The sequence below is a fragment of the Poecile atricapillus genome, chromosome 9 (assembly GCF_030490865.1).
Source record: "Poecile atricapillus isolate bPoeAtr1 chromosome 9, bPoeAtr1.hap1, whole genome shotgun sequence".
Classification (NCBI taxonomy): domain Eukaryota; kingdom Metazoa; phylum Chordata; class Aves; order Passeriformes; family Paridae; genus Poecile; species Poecile atricapillus.
The window spans coordinates 12,659,043-12,677,415 of NC_081257.1; the positions used below are offsets into that span (position 1 = coordinate 12,659,043).

Below are 18,373 nucleotides of genomic sequence, written 5' to 3' on the forward strand. Positions count from 1 at the left end.
GCCGCTTAGCAATACCATGGATCAAATCTCACCAATTCCAGCCCAGCCCTCTTCACACCATTTGGTCTCACCTTGACCTTGTTTCTGCAGCACAGACATCTCCCTGTCAGGCTTTTGCAGGGTTCTCTCTGCACTGCTCCAGCCTCATCCCCAGTGTGACTTTTCTTCCCGCAGGGCAGCCCTGAGCCTTCTTGTCCTTTTCTCCTTTCACAACATTCTGAGGATGGATAAACTCACTCCACTTGCCTTCTGGGTATCCCCAGCCCTTCCTTCACACCACAAACAGGAGTTACCTCCATGCTTACACCCCGCTGTGGCCGTCACCTGGCAGCTGAAGGCTTTTCCCAGGCCAGACAGCAGGCACCTGCCTCTGCCATGGAACACCAGGGATGCCAGTCCCCAGGCACACTTCAAATCAGTGTCATCTGAAATGCACCTCAGCTGCTGGGCAGGAGCGTCTCACTCTGCACTAGGTAACCACCTAATCTCCCCAGAAACAGTCCTCCAAGGCTGTTCCTGTTCAGGCACTGATAAAAATCTGACCAAGATGTTTTCAACAGTAAGCTGGGAGTGATTACAAAGCAACCGACCCCTACCCTCCAGCTGGGAAAGCTCAGTTTGGAGTTTTCTTTAGAAACATGTGGAATTTTTTTTAATAATTTTTAAAATTTTAGTCTCTGGTGCCAGCATGACTTTGGGGTGGTCCCAAATGTGGCTTCCTGGGGTTGGGGGAAGGGACAGGGTATAGACCAGAGGTGAGACAGAGCTCTGCTCTCCTCCCACCAGCCAAGCACCATGGTGGTACTTGGGTAGCAATGAGAGGGGAGCAGGGGCTGGACCTGGATTAATCTCCAGCAAAGTCAGGCAACACCTTTGTTCTTGGCAAGGTAACAGAGCTCTACCCCACTAATGCCCAGGGAGCAGGGTGAAGAAAAAGGGGATGGCAGGGTAAAATGAAGCAGTAGCTCCTGCACAGGCCTTTCACCTCCTGCTCCCTTTGGGAGTGTGCACAGCACAGCTCCACTCGCACTCACATCTCAGGCAATAAGTAAATCCAGTACAGAGACGTGGACAGGGCACCCCAGCAGTAGCTCTGCCATGTAGAGAGGCCAGTGACTACACCTGTCATGGCCCATCTCCCTCCTCCAGGCCCTCACATCAATAGTGTTTGCCATTGCCCCATGGTGTGCAAAACATGGCTCTAGTCTCTACCTGCTACTTCTCGCAGCTGGCAGGGCAAGAGTGTGGCCGTGGGCTGGCTCCCCAGAGGGGAGAGCTGTCCTTGGAGGTTTGCAGGCCTTGAGCAAAGCCAGAGCTGAGCTGATCTAGGATCAGTAACAGTTCTGCACTCTCAGGCTGGAGCCCCCCAGGAGTGGCTTCCAGCCAACATCTCCAAGACCAATCCCCCTCTCCTGTGGCGATGCCAGCTGGAGCAATGCCTGCCCTGGAGCAGCAGAGAGAGCTGCTTATGTGATGGATCCCAGACTCACATCACTGAAACTCCCCAGGCTTGCCACAGACTTGCACTGCAATAAAATGAGTTACACCCCTCCAGGTAGCCTTCATCCTGCTGGCTGGGTAAGTATAACACAGACCCACCAGTGCAGAGATGGGCACTGCCATCAAGGCAGTGCCACATGTCTGTGCTGGACATCGCGTTTTCCTGGGCCAGGGCTGCACGGGCCCATACACACCCGCAGTCTCAAAAACCATCACCCAGTATTTCTTTGCAGCTCATGGCATTTATATATGCAGTTATCCATTAATTTAAAAAACACCACAAAAATACTATCGCAGATAAAGCACTTGGCATGAAGGTGAAGGAGATGGCAGTTTTGGCTGGAGGACTTAAATACCCTCCCTTTATAGTGCTGCCAACCCACAGCACAAATGTGTCAGTGCATGAAAACGATTCTGTGAAATTCAACAGGCTCATTAGTTAAAGGCATTAAAGGTGAAAATTGACCAAAACACCCCAGAAAGTAAATCATGTCAGGTAAAAGAAAAAAAAAAAGAAAAAAAATTTAAAAAAGAGAAAAAAAAGAGCAAAGGAAAAAAGAAGGGGGAAAAAAAAGAAAAGAAAAAAAAAAAAGTCCTGGATAAACATGAGAGTGGCAGCAAGATTCCAAGGAGAACAGAATTAGCCAAGCACTGGGACACAAAGTCCTCCACAAGCAGCTCTGTCACTGCCACTGTGAGTCTGGCTCAACCCTGGGGCTGGACTCGGTGCACACCACATCTGTGTTTGGGCTAAATAAAGTATTTAATTAGCACTCCAACCAGCAAAGAAAGTATCACTACCTGATCTTGGGGAGCAACAGGTATTTTTAAAAACAACCTATTTTAATCCTTGGAGCCACAGGGAAATTACGAACCAGTCACTTGATGATCAGAGGAAAATTAAAAGTCCAGCTTCAGTGACAACAAAAATAACACAAAGTCACGAAGTGCAATAAACAGCATAGGGACCAGAAGGCTCTTTAAACAGGTTTTTAATCTCCTCTCCCCTCTGCTCATAATATTGCCTTTATTATTTTCTGATGTGGAACCTGATTCTCACAAGTGCAGTGGATGCTGACAGCAGGGTAATGGAGCAGCAGCAATTTCTCCTGGGCAGACCTTGGTGATTTAATATGCCTGCAGAGAGAGAGAGAAGGGCAAGAGGCAGCTCAGGAGGACAGAGTGAGCTGGGCCAGGAGGTGCCAGCAATAAACCCGGTGATTAAGAGCTGGCCATGCTGAGCAGGGTTCAGCAGCAAAGGGTAAATGATGGCAAATCACACCAGCACCATGTCCCTTCCCAGTGCTCTGCCATGCCTGCCACAGCCCTTGGCACTGGTGAGGAGGTGTCCCAAGGACAGAGATGGGTAAAGGCAGTGAGAGCTGTGTGCTGCAGCTCATTGCCCAAGTCTGCCCATAGCTGAATTTTGCCAGTCCATGCTCATGTTCCTGGCAATCCTGGAGAGCCAGGTTGTTGCACAAGTCCCCCTCGCAGCCAAAGCCCCACTTATTTGAGAGGGCATTTGCCAAGAGCCCCACAGAACAGAGAAACAGGATGGATCACTGAGAGGAAGGTTATTGCCTGCCCAGCACACTGTACTGAATGCCACAGGGGACAGCTGGGCCATGGAGCCAGTGGGGGAAAGTCTCTGCTGGGTTAAGAAAAAGGAAACCTGGGACCTGAACAGCAACTTTCCTGTTGCCATCCCACATCTGGCTTCTCAGGGCTACTGTAACCATCATCTCTGCCATGTTTCACTGTTGAGCTTTCCATGGCCGTTCATGACCACCCAGGTTTTGACCATTGGTGTGAAACCAGCAGCAGTGACAGACGGAAGGAGAATATCTAATGGTAGGATACTGGTGGCAACACAACACAGGCGGTCTGAAAAGCAAAGGGTACCGGAAAGAGAGCTCATGTCCCATCCACTCCTGCACTAGAGCATCCGCTGCCAGGGAGAACTCTTCTGGTGCTTACAGTCCCTGTGCTGCCTGTGCCCTTCTGCCTGACAGAGGGACACGTGACTGCGGCTGGAGTGATGGATGGGGCTGGAGTCCCTCTTTAATAGTATCTCACAGTGGTTTCCGTAAGTTGATGGAGATTGCACAACACTGCCAACTGCCATGCCGGATATATTTTGCAACCAAGGCTTCTATGCCACATCTGTAAGATGATATGCCAGGGTCTTCTGAGGAGGTCTGGGGAAGTCTGAGCACAGGAAGAAAAAAAGAAAAGGAAAATAAAAAAGTCAACAAACCTCTTTCCATAGCAGCTATTTTGGTAAGGAACCCTGGGGTGAGAGAGGCCAGCACCAGCCAGCTTTGGAGGCACAACAGCCCAGCAGGCTTGCTCAGAGCTCTGCCCACTCCCAGCTGGGAGAAGGTCCCTTTCCCACGTGTGGGTGGCAGCGCACCATGAAACACCCAGACAGGAACTGTAGGCAAAGTCTGTTCTCACCAGGAGTAGCTGCAAGGCAGGGCTTGAGGTGGCAACATCTCTCCCAGGGGAAGAAACGCTGCTGAAGTATGGAGGAGGTGTTGGACAGCTGCTGAGGATGGCTGTGGGCTGTCCCAGATGATGGCACTGAGAAGTGCCATCCTTGTCATCCAGGTTCAGCTGCTCATGCCAGAGAGAGAAAGCTCCCATAGCCTGAGCTCGTGCCATCTCTCATCTTCTTGGCCTCTTCCCAGAAGAGGAGAAAGGACTTCAAGGATACATGACTGAACTAGAGGATGTTGAAGATGTTCCAAGTGACACTAGCCTAGCTGGTACCACACGTCTTGGACATCAGCACCTCTATGGCAGAAGCCCTCAGCAGTGACCCAAAGTAACACTGACTCTCAACATCAACCTGCACATCAGCATCACACCTCAAACCCCTCAACAATATTAAAATTCATAACATAATCACAAATGCTAGCACACCCCACAGCAGTATCCCCACAAAATTACCTTCTTTGGAAAAACTTTGGGCCCAGCAGAAGAGCCAGCCTGTTGATTCCATCAGGTTAAGGAGGCCAAGCAAAGAGAACTCCAGGAATCACTGTGTTCCCACGTGAAACCATCAGCTTCTGCTTTAGGAGAAAAGAGAATCTCTGACACAGGGAACCTGTAAGAGTTGATAGACCAAAACAAGCCATGAGGGGCATGAGCATCAAAGACAGGTGCTGAACTCCCTGCGCAACAGCTTCTCATCAGCAAGGAGATGTGGATGCAGAACAGAATATAGAACCAAGGCTTCAAAGATGCTCAGAGTTTACGTGGCTGAAAATTAAAGTGCTGGGACATCTTTTCAGCCTGCATTTAACAGTGGGGATGAGATAATGTCAGAAAGCTGAGCAGAGAGCAACTCTTGCAAAAGACAGATTATGCCAGCAAGAAACAAAGCTGAAAACTTTATGGCAGTGCCTCCATCACCTTGGAGCTGCGCTCTGCCCTGTGTGGGATCCCTAGATGCTGACCAATATGGATCCAGTCACATTCCCCATCACTGATGAGAAATGGTGCTGTTCACATCACTCCCCTGCCTTGTGATGGATCTCCCTGCTCCTACTCCCACAGAAGCAAGCAGCTCTTTTGTCCCCAAATCAAATGGGTTGGAGACCCTTCATGTACCAGCAAGTCTCTTGATCTTCATGGGTGCTAAGAAAACTGCTGCTGCTGCCTGGTGCCCTGTGGGCAGGTTTGGTAGCCAAAATGCTCCCTGGGGGGCCTGGGCTCAAAGCAGTATAATTGTGTATGTCTCAAGCACAACCATCAAGATCCAGTAGGGAGTGGAGACCACAGACAGACCCTGTGACACACGGAGTGAGGACATTGAAGGAATAACATGGAAAACACTCCCTTCAAATTTCCGTACACACCCTCACTCCTGGGAGAAAAAGAGAAAGAAAGAAAGAAAGAAAACGAAGGGAAAAAAAGTATCCTTTTCAAAGCAAGGATGTGGTAAGGCCCAAACATTCTCCCCTGACACATGAGCCAGGATGCAAAGATGCTGTTTTTTCCACGAGGAACAAAGGGATTTTGCTATATCTTCCACTTAATTCATCTTACATCTCTACAGGTGAGGGAAGCTTAGCTTCACATTACTGACTGCTGCCCCGTGCCTCAGTTTCCCCACCAGTAAATCAGGTTGACACTCACCCATGGCAGAGACAGACAATGAGCCTTATCCTGAAGCTGCAAAGCCCTTGGAGGGCCTTCACAGACTCCACCATCCATCATTGTCTACAACATGAACACAGAGCTTTTGTAGCGTAAAGAGCAGGTCCCAGACAGGGAGAGACACTGTCCTTTAGGGCTCAGACCCTCTCCCCTCTCCTCCTCCAGAAACAGTCCCCTTCCCCTCATCTTCTTCCTGCACAGGCCAGACACAGAGCCAAGCTAATAATTCAGATAACAGAATTAAACTGATCCTGATTAGGAAAAGCCTTTACCCTGAAGAAAGCAAACTCTGGCTCAGTGCTGCCTGTAATCCAATAGTCTCCCATGGCCATGCAGCAAACCCGAAACCTGCCTCCAGGCAAAGGCACTTTGTCTCGGAACAAGGGAAGTTAAATGTGCTTAATGGGAATTTTGACACATTTTGCTTTGATTTCACTAATGTTACAAAAGTAACTCTTGGAAAATATTTCGGCCCCTCCATGAGGAGTCAGGTCCGTGTGTGTATGGACGAGCTGCCCAGGCAGGCCCTTTGGAAAGGGATTGTGGCTGTGGGGACAAGAGGTCTTGGTGCCAAATCTCTTCACACTTTCCTGGTTGCAGCTGTTTCTTTATGGGTCCATGAGGGTGGCAGGGACCCCTCAGCTCTCCCAGTTTTTAGTGGCACCTCTGGGCCAGCCAGCATCACAGATGGGACCTCATGTTGTTTTCCCATACAGACCAAAAATGGGGAGATAATCCAGGTTGGGGGGCCTGTGACTGCCAGGTGGGTCTTGCACAGTTTTAGTGGGCACTGATGATAAAGGTCTGCTTGATGGGCATCCCATGGGGCCCACAGAAACATCCATCACAAGATGCAGGAAAAAAGGATATACATGGGAATTGCTAAGAGGGGAGATGCAAAAATGGCACCCACCTGCAAGACCTTTCAGGAGGCAAAGATGGGTTTTCTGCAACATGCCCTGAGGCAAAGGAGGATCCTTCTCTATTTTCCACTTCACTTCTGCTGTTTGAGTATGATAAGGCAGGCATTCCTTGCAGAAGGACTACCAGCTCCTGGGCTCTCTTAAACGCATCTCCCCTCTCTGTGGAATGGAAAATAAAGTCATTAGGTGCTCTTCTGGTTGGCATTTGTCACTGTCAAGGACAGTAGTGGCCACTGCCATGCCTCTGGGGGGTGGGAGAGGTGTTCCCCCTTGCCCCCATGGAACCTCTTGGCAGCCCCTCCTGGGGCTCCTCCCCTCCATCCTCCCAGCACTGTTTCCAGCCCCAGGCTGGAATTTCATCTGCCCAGGCAGAGCAGGGTAGGATTCAGTGTGGGCACGATGGTGACACAAGCCCATTAGTAACTCCCTGAAGCTTCAGCTATTTATTTTCATTTGGCATCCAAACAGGACCTGGTGCTTCCCTGGTCCTCAGTGATGGGGCCGGGGAGAGGTCCTGTGTGCTAAATGAACCCCATGGACATTTTGGGTACATTTAACTCTGAAGCACTGGGGAAATACAGGAAGAGGGAACAAGATGCCTTCCACAGTGAGGCACTAAGGTTTGGGTAAAAACCTGGGACAGCAGGGGCAGGACATGCTCTTCCCAGTGTCTGGGTACTCCTCCACTCAGAGACAGGAGCATCCCTGCCTTGGTTTGAAAAGACAGGTGTCTGCTAAGAAGGACAGGGGCCTCCCTTGAAGTGGAAAATGTAAACCCACTCCATCTAAATTATTATAATTTTGAAATTAAGGGGCTCTCAGGCAAAGATATGGGAGTAGGAATAACAGTTCTCTGCTAGTATGTATAAATTAAAAACAAAACCCTACAACTTAATAGGAAAATTAAAATTAAATGCAGTAGTACAAAACACTGTCAGTCAGAATACAACCTGACACCCTGTTGGTCAGGGTGTTGATAGCAGTCTGATTAAATGGTGGCTGCAGTCCTCCTGGAGTGACAGATGTGGTTCTGTTGAAGCAGTGATCCTGTAGAAGGGTGACGTTTTCCTCTGAAGATCCAGTGGTGGAGTAGATGGGTCAGGTCTTCCTCTGGGAATCCAATGGGAAAAGGCTGACTGGTGTTCCATGTCTCAGATTATATCCAGGTAGGAATGCTTGGCTCCTCCCCCTGGGTGGAGAATCTCACAGTGGGATGATGTAATTTTATCAGTCCTGCAGTGAGACATAATAGCCCATTAAAAGAAGATATCCCCCTGGAGAGAGGATGGGTCATGGAAAAGATAAAGGACGCTGCCCCACCTGGTTTTAACAGATGGTCACAGAATACATACTCCTGGTTACGTCTTGCATTGCAACCCAAAACAATCCCTGATGGATGCAGTCTGGATCTTAGCTGCTATCCCAGTGAAACGTGCCACATAAACCCTAATCCCAGATACTTAATGGGCAGGAAGCAGGCTTTCCTTGACTTTCCAGCCCAGTGGTCACTCTGTGGGCTTGCAGCACATCTCTGGCTGCGCTTTAGCGTGGAGAACTGGAGTACCCACAGCAGGACTGCTCACTGGGCTGAGCAAGGAGAAGTGGACAAATTAACCTGGTGCAGTTAGGACAGCACTAATTTTAGCAAGGCTGAATGCAACAAGCTCAACTGGAATAAATCAGACAAGCACCCATGGCTTTGTGGTTGCAGGAGGAATCTCTGTGCCTCCATAGAGGTAGTGTTTACTTGCAGCAGCTTTTCCCATCCCTGCTCCAGTGGCCCCATCTCCACCCAGCCTGACACAGCCCACATTTGTAACCTATTTCTTGTTGTTTTAACGCAATGCTGCAATTCTAACCCACAGCCTCAGATTGTCAAGCAGTTTTTCTTTTCTTTCCTCCAGAAAAAAAAAAAAATACAGCTGAACTAATTTGATGAAAGAAGAAAATAAAATGTAAGCCAGACTAAACACATGCAGTTCCTACCTACAGCCAGGGCCTGGCTTCTCCCAGGCCAAAGTCAACACATGTCAATTTTTAACATGACAGGGCTTTAAAAGGGAGGTTTGAGCCCTGGATGAGAGGCGGCTGGAAAACATTAATAACAAGGTCTGTCAATTAAAGGCAGGCATGACAAGCCACCAAGACAAGAGCTAGGGGGTTTCCCTTCCTCCCCTTCTCTTCCCTCTTAGTTTGGTGAAAAAAAAGTGACTTAAGAAAAAAACCCCTCACTTCTGAAAAAACTGTAGCCACATTACCTAATGAAGAATGGGTTTTGTTTAGGAGCCCTGAGCCCAGCAGGCCACGGTTAAGATTAACAGGTTAAGGAAAGCATTGCTTTGAAAGATGCTCCCAGTGGCTCCACCCATCCCAGTGCCATTGCTCCCACTTCACCTGTGCATGCTGGGGAGGAGCAGCAGCCTGGCTGTCTCCTCCAGAGCATCAGGCATCATCATCCAGAAGGATTTGCAGTTACTGCAGCGACGTGGCTTGGTGGTGATGTATCTGGTGCACTGGAAAGGGCTATTTTGGGTTCTGGTCAGGGGAAAAAAAAAAAAAATAGAAAAAAGAAAAGGAAAAACACCACCCTGCTTTTATCAGCCCCATAGGAAGTGTTTCTATGGCTTTCATGAGCTGGGCAGATTTCTGTCCCAAACCACCCACTGGGCTCCAAAACAGTTGGGAAAAACAAGGGAAAGGGCACCAGCCTTTGGAAACTAAGGCAAAAGTGAATGAGGAGAGGGGTAAGGAGGCGTAGGTGTTTGCATTAGGGAGGTGTGGAGGGGAAAAGGCTTTACTCCCAAAATCCAGCAAACATCCTGCTGAGATGGGAGGAGGTTCCTGTGGTGCAGAGAAGCAGTGTTGTCTTTCAGCTGGGAAAGCAGGTAAAGATTCAGCCCAGAGGGAAATGTCATAGATTCATTTCACCTTCAACACCTAAATAAATACTTCATCCACAGTCACACTCTGCACAGTATGTACTGTGCTGGTGTGTGTTACACATCCACACAGCAGAGGAACTGGCTGGTGGAGCAGCTCCAACATCCCCTGCTGCCATATCCTGTTCCCAACAGTGGCCCAAACAGATGCTCCAGTAGGTCCTAAGAGCCCCCAACAACCAAAGGCAATGTGCTCTGCCTCCCAACATCAGCTCTCTCAGTCTCTGAAGGGGAGAGGACCTTCCTGGAGACCCTCTGCTTACAGACATTGCATCCACCTACTGACCTGACTGGTGGCTGTGCAGGGCTGCAGCAACACACTTTGAGTGGCTCAGATGGGCTTTGAGGGATGAAGCTCTTCCCCTTCACGTGCCACTTGCCCAAGTGTGGCAGGTGAGCTGGGCTCCTGCCCTGCTCTCAGGTTGTGTTCCACTTTTTCTGGCTCAGCAACTAAAAACCTCCTTCCAACACACATGGGGTTCACTTTGCAATGACAGGCAGAGACATGCCAGGCTGATTTGTTCCAACAAGCCCCAGACCAGGCCCCTGAGGTGGTGAAAGGCTCCTGGGGTCTCTTAAATGCCACCTCCCCTCTCTGTGGACTGGAAAACAGAGTCATTAAGTACTCTTCTGCTCAGGGATTTGTCACTGTTAAGGACAGTAAGAACAGACCAAGACCACCGTGCCGAGTGAAAACAGTGGTGAAGTTGATGTTTTCATCCCAGTACAGATTAAATGCACTGAGGATGGAGAAAACCCACAGGAGAGCCCAGCCCTGAGCTCCTGCACTGGGCGCATCAGTCTTCTCCATTTGGGGCACACTGACCTCACTGCCCAGCTTTGGCCACTGCCTCAGCAGCATGGGCCACTGGCAGTGCCCACCCACACGCAGCACCACAGAGCTTGTGGTGATATTTCACAAGAGCCAATTTCATCATTAAAGAGCATTTGAAGGCAGAGCTCAGAAAGCCTTTTGCTGTCCCTGCTCTGTGCCCATGGTTTCTGGAAGCTGCTTCATTGATGCTTCCCCCTGCTGTGGTCCTGGTGGGCCAGCTATTGGCAGCACCACTGACATGTCCACAGGCCGTGGCTGGAAAGCATTGGTCTGAGCAACAGCTGCACTGTGGCTGAAGTCAAGAGCAGCTGCCTGTGCTCCTGGCCTTACTCATTTAAATCCTTCACTCTGGTGGCTGCTACCAAGCCCCCTGTACCAGGCACACTCTGGGTTGGTGCTGGCTCCCAGGCCTTGCTCTTCCCAGGACAAAGCCAGAGCGCTGTGCACCACACCCTGGGGCACAGGTGGGTGGCACTTGGGATGATTTATGCCTTTGCTGCTGAAGTACTGTTTGGGGGTTTGGAGATAGGCTGTCAGATGCAGCTCAAAGAAGACTGAAGCAGGGAGATGATTGCCCTGTGGCCAACAGGGACTATTTATACATCTCCATCCCAAAGCTGCCTGTTGTCACTGTGCTGTCACCATACCCACGCTGTCCTCTAGCACACAGGTCAAGCCCCAGACACGTTTCATATGCGCTGCTCTCACTCTCCAAATACCCAGCACAGCCTATCACACCTTCCTCCCTCCTCCCCTTCCCTTCCAGGCAGAGCAGCCTCTGCTTCCCACAGTATCACCCAGCAGGATCGCTCAGCACTGGGGAACAAAATTGAAGGAAAGCCCTTTTAAATCAAGTTCATGCCTTGCGTCAAGAAAGGTTTGTCTTCCATTCCCCAGATAATGGATACAGATGTTACACTGATGCCACATTTGATTTCAGCCAAAAAGCCAAGAGAGTTTAAAATATTCATTCATCTCAAACTGTAAGCAAAGCTTATTCTTGCTAATCTCAATAATTACTCGACTTCTCCCACGTCACAAGGATCAGCCATACAATGGCAAGGTTTCCTTCCTCCATAGGACCCTGCTCAGAGCAGAGATCAGATATTTGCAAGAAATTCCCTCTTTAAAGAGATGTTGCTGGGCTTGCTGAACTAGGTTCTACAGGATTGTTTAGGACTCAAAGGATTGGGACCTGAACTCTTCCTATTCAAGACCAACATCTCTGATCCAAGAGTGTCAGGGCTGTTGGTGTCATTCTAAGACCAGAAATGTACAAAGTCATGAGGGATCAGTAGGGCTTAAATCCCTCTCAAACTCCACAAGATCTTTTCAGGCATACAATGGGAACAAGGATAAATTAAGCATCTCCAGTGTGGTATCAAGTGAACAGAGGAAAGCTACCCACAAGGGCCTGATGGAACAGAGCAAGGAGATTTTTTTCTCAGACATGTCTGCTTGAAACAGCCTGAAACATTTCCATTTCTGTTGCCTTTTAATAGCAAGGTCATCTCCTTTCTTCCTACCCTGACATCCTCCATCAGGGCCTCTTTCTGGGAACTCACAGCAATGCACCAGATGTCACTGAGAGACAGAAAAACAACCAGGGGCCAAACTGGGGCATTTCACCATGGCCCTGAATGAACCACATGGCATTTGGCTCACCGGGGAGGAGAGCAGAGATCACCCCCTTGGAGGCACTGCCAAGCCTCCCAAGCCCCTGGGGCTGGAAGGAGCCCCTTTCTCCCATCACGAACAATCACCCTGCTCCTGGAAAAAGCCAGCAGCCCCACATCCTGCAGGCTCCTCCCAGCACTAACTGGCCACTGGAAATAATCTAAATATTTGCAGCCCAAAGGAGACTTGTTTGTTTTCCCCATTTTTGCTGAGTTTGAACAGCCCTCAGCACGGTACCCCGCACAATTCCAGCTCTCAGCAGCCCCAGTGGACACAAGCAAACATCCCCACTTGCTGGAGGACAGGAATGCTCACAGTGAGCTCTGTCACAGTCCCTCCATGACATCCACACTAACAGCACTGGGATAGCTCAGGCCCCACCTGGCACAGCAGCAGCTATCACAAGAGAGCCAGAGCTGTGAGAAAACACCAACACCACTGGCCAAGAAGAGGGTGCTAACGCTCTACTCAAGGGAATGTGTTTTATTAGCTGAAGGATACAAAAGGCTTTCTCAGGACTACAGACCTCAGGTATGCAGCCACCGTGACAGCCACTGACCAGAGGGCAAGGATGAAGTAAGGGAGAAAAGAAACCAAAAAACTTTAAAAAGAAACCCACCTGTGCTTGGTGACGCACTAAATTCCTCCTTCAAATATTCAGCTCAAGACACATTTTCAGCCTTCTTCTCTTTAGTCCAGATCTTGAGACTAAAAATACATTAACCTTAAAAAAACCCAAACCACCAAACATCCAAATCCCAGGATCCAAAGTTTAAAAAGGTGTAGGTTTGTAATAGCCCTAAAAATGCAGCCATCTGCCCTCCCCCCAAAAGAGCAGGAGGGAGAGAGCAAAGGAAGGGGAGGGGAAGGTGCAGGTGTGGGCTTTTATGGGTGCACAAGTCCCCAAGGTTAGGGGGTCCCCAGCTGGGGAAGCCACCTTGGCATCCCCCTCCCAGGTGTGATGCTGAGAGCAGAGGATGCTCCCTGCTTTCAGAGGATGGGCATGGCTCTGACAACTGCTGTGCAACACCTACCTGCTTATAAACAGCTTCTTGAAAGCACCCTTGGGCACGTGCTGACCTCTGGCAGCACCTCTTTGCCCTCACCAAGGCTGGAGGGAGCTGAGGCAGTGGGGGAACAGAGGATTAGGCTGGGATTTGGCTTTGCCCACACCAGTTCCTATCTCCCAGTCCCGTTCCACCTCTCTGCAGCAGGTTTAGATCATTTCCAGGGATAGACTGGAATACACCATCCCTGCTAAACCCCTCACCTGGCCCCTCCTGGGCTGCTCCAACAGCATGGCTGGGGCCACTGGGACACCCCCCGGGGCCTCCTGGAGATGGAGGGATGGGGAAAAGAAGGAAAAATATTCTTCTATCCTTTTGCCACCCACAAGCTGCTGCCCATTTCCACATATTTACAGAGTGTCTATTTTTCCACATTAAAGGGGCTGGAGTAAATGTCATGCTGCAGCATATTTCTGTGAACAAAGCCACAAGTGTGAATGGCCACAGGTACAACTTCTCTCCCCTGATTTCCCAGATTTTCAGGAGTGACCTTGGAAAAAGAGTGAGCCATAGTTCTTCATGGCATGGGTGATAACACGTTTGTCACCATTCAAAGTGTCTGAAGGCTGCCCAGGTTTTATTTTATTGCATTTCAAGGTGTCACCAAGACCCGGTTGAATTACGTTGCCAACTCCTTCATAAAAAAAGAAAAGTGACTTCACTTTCCTGCAAAGAGATCAGGGTTCAGGGAGCCACTCAGATGTGTATAACGCTTTTTTTATTATTATTATTTCTTTTCTTCCTGCAAGTGTGCAATAACTAAAACTCGCAGGTGAAAGGCTTTGGGAATCTACCCGCGCTACTAAATAAAAATGTTTAATCACGGCGGAAAGCTGCATGACCGCGATTGTTCGATCCCGCAGCGGGATGATGTGAATTGTCACACTGCGGAGCTGAGCGGGGCCGTCCCGGGGCGCCCCGTGAGGAGCAGCCGGAGCCCCGGGGCTGCTGCCCGGTTCCGCCGCTCCGGGGATGCTGCGAGGGCGGCTCCGCCAGCCCCGGCCCCGCCGCGCCTCCCCCGCGCTGCCAGAAGGTGCCGCCGTCCGCCTGCGAATCGCTCCCAGCCCCAATTAGGCGGCAGGTATCGGCTGCAATCACGGCTGCTGATAGAGATAAATGGGGAAGGCACTATCTGCCCAACAATAGTGGTTTCTTTTTTTTTTTTTTTTTTTTTTTTAAGGCAAAAGAAAAAAAAAAAGAGAGAGAGAGAGAGAGAAAAAAAAAAAGAGAGAAAAAAAAACAATTGAACTTTTCATCAGCTGCTAATCATGATTTTTTTATTGCTTTGCTTAGCATTTTCTGGGGAATAAAACCTCAGAGGAGCCCAGTCTTTTGTGGAAAATGAAAGGGCATATAAAAAAATGAATGTACATGGATTCTAAATATTTCAGGTTGTATGACTTTGTGTTTGACCTTAGCAGAAGATGAACTAATCCTGCAATATAATAGACTTTCATAGAGATATGGAAAATGGCTGCTTTTTTATCTCAGTTGCCATGGGAACCATCAGAGAGAAGGCCTAGCTGAGATGCAATAGAAGGTTATTAAATGTGTGCTTGTGTATATTGGAAAAATACAGCTTTTTGTCATCTTGTGTCACTCATAGGTCTTTAATGCGTAATGTTTAGGTTATTAATAAACTAACACAGGTCCATTTTTTACAGAGAACAACTGTGAATACAGCCATATAAAATTAGTACAAGTTGAACATTTGCAAAACTCTCAAGCACGGGCAGGGGCTGCTGCTTGCCTGAAACATCCCATGAAAGTTTCTCTTTCCAGGCAGGGACAAGATGAGCTTTGCTGGACAGGCAGAGGGGACCAGGAGACTGTGGGTGTCCTGTCCCCAAACCAGAATCTCATTGTCCCCCTGGCCTGGGGGTCCAGGGCAGTGCCAGTGATATGTGATGTGCTGCAGGACAAAATGTTTCCTTCTCTGCTTCCTGGGCACAAGCTCAGGTACTACCAGAAGAAAGAAGGGTTGGGTGAGCCAAAGGGACCTCTGTCCTTAGCTCAGGGTGGGGGGATCTCCTGTTCTGGGGCTGGGGGCTACACACCCAGACTGGGAGGCATTTGCTGTTATATAGATAGGTTTTGGGAGGGGGAAAAAATGGGGTTGGGGAGGGGAAGAGAGAATAAGAAACAAGAAATAAAGAGAGAAGTAGAGAAAGAGAGGAAGAGAGAAAGAAAGGAAGGAAATCTGATACTGCCCTGAGCTGGAAGGGACAGACTTCACACTAACTCTAGGAGAAAATAAGTCCCTTTTTGTAACGTTTATTTTTGTCTCTCAGAATCACCAATTGCTTCCCAAATTTGGGCTGCCTCAGGTGCCCTGTCCTGCCTGTGGCTGGGAGCTGGAGGGATCACCCAGCACCAACAGTGAGGGGTGGAAGTGACAGTGAGCCCAGCCCGTGGAGGACCCAAGGGACTGCCAGGGCTCCATGGCCAGGGTTTGGGGGGAACAAGCTGGGGGGAGCACTGGGAGTTTTTACTAGATTGACCCAACTGGACCCTGAGAGTGCTGAGGGCTGGGGCAGGGCTGGGACACAGCTGAGCCTGGCTGGGGACAGAGGTGCTGCCACGCACTTGACTCCTGAAGCAGTGAGTGCCCAGGGACGCAGGTGAAGGTGGCTGTGGGTGCAGGAGTGAGTGTCAGCATGAGCAGGTGCCTGGGGTGCCCGGGATGATGTTCACAACTCTTCTCCCTTCCCTGCAAATCCTCCAGTACCTCAGCAGAGCAGCCCCAAATTTCCGAGCGTGCTGTGTGGCAGCACCCTGCACGGTGAGCTGCTGTCCCACCCTGCTCCCCTGGACCGGGGATGGGCAGGGGACCCTCGTGTCACTCCACGGAATCCACAGCAAAGACCCGCGTGTGTGAAGAGCCCCGGGGGTGTCCCAGGCCCGGCTGGGGGCAACCCTCGTGCACGGCAGCCCCGCATCCATGCATACTAAGTAAAGCAAGGAATACATAGATTTTGCCTATCTGCCGATCAAACGCGGAGATCTGCTCTGGTAAATGATGCATTAGATGCGGTGGCTGTATTTGTTGTGTGAGTTTTGAAAGGGTTCCGATAATCTGGAAGCGAGAGATAAGGAACACCATTTATTCAGCAGCACTTTGGAACCAATTTTCAACCCTGTTCAACCCCATTCTCCAGCAGCCTCCAGGAGCCCAGGAGATAAGGATTGGGCTATTCATTATCTTCACAAGGAACAAAGATTAGCTAGCAGAGATGAAAAATTACCCCTGGATAGTAATAATAAGGAAGCGAACCTGGAGAGCTGCTGAGCCTATATTCTCCTTGCTGCTGGTGCTGCTTCTTCTCTTTTAAAATTCTCTCCCTCTTTTTTTGTTGAATTGGAAAGGTTGGGGTGGGTTTTTCGGTGTTATTTTTTTCTTCCTTTTTTTTTTTTTTATTTATTTTTTTTTTTATGGGGAATGAAATTTTCCCTCACTGTCTATCATATTTTTCAATATGCAGAATATGGTTGTTACCGTGAAAGAGAGCAGAGCACGGTCCCCCCTTCCTCCCAGACTTTCAGATGACATCTTTAGCACGAAAGCTTAACAGGAAAGAAAAACATCCTTCTCTTCCAGCAGGCATGAGGGGAAAATGCTGACTCCCTGCCCCTCCGGCCCCAGTGTCTCTGGTGGCACGTGGAGGAGTGACCGCGGCTGTCCCGGGACAGCGCGGCTGGAGAGCCGGCACAGCGCGGCGAGGCTCGGGCGGGCACTGCTCCGCTCTCAGCCCCCTGAGCCCCCGGCTCGCATACCCCCGTCTGACCCCGCTCGGGGAAAAATCTGCAGCCTTCAAACCCCACTTTCCCCGTAGTTTTTCCGCCTGAGCGACAGTTCCTCGTTTTGGAGTCGTTCCGTGCAGGGCGATCCCAGGACGCGGCTGCCGACAGCGTCTCCCTCTTCCTGGGCACAAGGGAAAAAAGAGGGGATATATGTATGTATGTATTTTAATACCACATTCTTTTGTATTTTTCCCCTGCATAAATCTGGTGATGTATCTTCTCTCAGAGGATGAAGGGTAATACAGGAGGAGTAATTAAAACACTTACTTTGGAAATGGGCTGCGTGGGGCTGATAAGAATTATCTGCCGCATATCAAGGACCCTTTTTCCCCTGAACCATATCACAAAGACAGACAGAAAATGCCAGCAGAATAGGATCCCCCCCTCCTCTTTTCCCTGCTCACATTTTTACCTCCATTATGATGATAATTCCTCTCTCGCGAAACTTTTCTCCTTCCCTTCCCGAACCGTATTTCGTTCCCCCACCTCCCGCAGGGCCCCCACCGGTCGGTCCGGCCTTTGTTTCTGTATTAATATGGTTTTCCTGCAGCCTGGGGCGGGGGTCCCGCCTGTCCCCCCCTCTGGAGAATCGCGCCGCGCCCCCCGAGCAGCCCCGGCGCCCGTGACCCCGCGCAGGCAGCGGGGGCTTGGCGAGAGAAGCCCCCGGCCCCGCACACACACAGCGACAGGAAAACACCCGGCAGGTGAGCACTGCCAAGCCAGGGCTGGAAAGCGCACACATTTCCAAAAACATTCGTTCTGGTTGGATTTCTTAGTGCTCTACGAAATAGACGTATTTTACTGTCTCTTTCCTAGCTATAACGACTCGCCAGGTCTGCTTGTGCCTCTTCCAGCTTCTCCGCTGCCTCACTTACGTGCAGGTGCATAGCCCGAAAGGCTGAATTTGGAAGGGAAAGGTGTGAGAAGAAACATGAGGTTATACAAAAATCAGGCTGGTCAATGGAAAAAAAAATTAAAAAAAATTCCAAGACTCCCAGAGCATTTTCTTCACTAGAGAGGGAAAGAAAATTAATACGACTAGGAGTAATTTGTAGGAATAATTGATGCTATGAAGCGGCTCCCCCCAGCCCACCTTGCTTGGGATCAGAGGAAGAAGCGAGAGGCTCGGGAGAGGCTGGGGCTGCGGCGCCCGCCGTGCCGGAGCCCGGTTTCCCAGCGCTTGGGATGTGAGTGCGTGTTGTTGGTATAATATCAAGTCATTTAAAATATGAAAGTCAAGTCGCGTAGACTGTGACAGCAACCGTAACAAAAGGTGCAAGCAACAGACAATGTGATGTGCTTGTACAGATATTGTAATGATGCAAATGAAGTGGAGGGGACGAGCTGCCTTATTATGTACATAAATACAGAGTGGCTCGCTGTGCCATCCGTGAATGCGGGAGAGTGAGAGAGAGAAGGGGAGGGAAAGAAGGGAGAGAGGAAAGGAGAGGGAGGGAGGAGGGAGGA

The 18,373-nt window shown here is 49.9% G+C and overlaps 1 long non-coding RNA gene across 1 annotated transcript; it reads right to left on the reverse strand.

Moving 5' to 3' along the window:
- Positions 1 to 14,412: 14,412 nt before the first annotated feature.
- LOC131582096 (uncharacterized) lies at positions 14,413 to 18,311 on the reverse strand. Its single transcript, XR_009278271.1, has 2 exons — positions 17,709 to 18,311; positions 14,413 to 17,027 (listed from the first exon to the last, which is right to left on the reverse strand). It is a non-coding gene; the product is annotated as an uncharacterized LOC131582096 (long non-coding RNA).
- Positions 18,312 to 18,373: the final 62 nt, after the last annotated feature.